This window comes from Arachis ipaensis, chromosome B05 (genome assembly GCF_000816755.2).
Source record: "Arachis ipaensis cultivar K30076 chromosome B05, Araip1.1, whole genome shotgun sequence".
Classification (NCBI taxonomy): domain Eukaryota; kingdom Viridiplantae; phylum Streptophyta; class Magnoliopsida; order Fabales; family Fabaceae; genus Arachis; species Arachis ipaensis.
Genome location: NC_029789.2, coordinates 142687217 through 142688843, shown reverse-complemented (window position 1 = coordinate 142688843; position 1627 = coordinate 142687217).

Below are 1627 nucleotides of genomic sequence, written 5' to 3'. Positions count from 1 at the left end.
ATAAAAAAACGTACAAAAAGAAAACAATACTGATAATAATAATGAGGATTTTTTTCAGAAATAAAATAAAAAAATCATATTTCTTCAAACACCATTTTTAAACTTTAATTTTCTAAATACGATTTTTTTTTGTTAGAGCAAGTTCGCCGCACCCTGGCGAACATTATAAAAATTATAGAGTTGGTTTTATCCTAGCGAACTCCTCCAACTTGTTTGAATCCCACGTTTTTAATCAATTTTAATCCATTATCATCATCTCCAAATAGTATATAGATCTACAAATAGTATATAGGAGTACACAAAAAAAAACACAGACAACCAGCATGGCTTCTTTAAGAATTTTTTTAATTATAAATTAAAAAAATAAGCCATATTTAACAATGGCAACTATTATCATCTTCTCCAGAAATACACTACTTGTGTATTTCTGGAGACGATAATAATGGTTGTCATGGTTAAATATGACTTATTTTTTTTAATTTATAATTAAAAAAATCCTTGAAGAAGCTATACTGGTTGTCTGTGTATTTTTGTGTACTCCTATATACTGTTTGTAGATGATGATACTATTTGGAGATGATGATAATAGATTAAAAACGTGGGATTCAAACAAGTTAGAGGGAGTTCGCCGTGATAAGGCGAACTTGCTCTAAACAAAAAAAAAATCGTATTTGAAGAATTAAAATTAAAAAAAAAAACAAAAAATCAAATGAAAAAAAAAAAAAGAAAAAAAAAAAAAAAATGATTTCATTGAATTTAATTACATAAAAATTTGATAGTCTGGAGTTACTGTTAGGAAAGTTGGAATATGGAGCCAACCATTTCGTGAAGCTGATGAGTTGCTACCTCTTACAAACACAAGCAAACCGACACCGTCTCTCACACTCACACCGCAAAATAATAAATGCCACGCAAAACTTAGAATTGGAACTCTTTTTTATTGTAAAATGGTCATTGGTCAATTCCGTGAGTTCACATGCAACTTTATGGTTAGGAAATAGGAACAGAACATAGAATATTCTTGCTTGTTTTGTGCTCAAGCCACCTACGACTAAACTGAGTTAATGGGACCTGTGTTGTCAAGGTAACTTTAAACCACCTACGACTATGAGCACAATAATCATAATGAATAATGATGAGATAGATAGGACTACGAGTTCCACCACTTGTTTGTGTTTTACGCGTTCGTTGATTCACACACAAGTCTTACATAGCCACCCATCATATTGTCTCGCTTGCTAAAACAAACTAAACAAATGCTATTTTTTTTTGGGATAAAAATTTAGATACAATTAACTTTATATAAAATGTGTACAATTGAGGTTTAGGGATATCCGATTCAGTATTAGTGTTATCTTTTTCCATCAGTTGAAATTTTTGGAATGAGTGATATTATGACATAGTATCAAAGCTCTAGATCCAAAAGATCAAGAATTATCCCTAGTAATCGGATGGTTATTCTGAATAGTATAGGTGATGTTCATATTTTAACTTATATATATTCGGGATAGTATGAGTGATGTTCATTTTTTAACTCATATAACTCATTGTACAAATATTCTATTGGCTCCCTAGCAGGACTCTATATAAAATTAATAATTAAAAATTATTAGATAATAATTTTGGT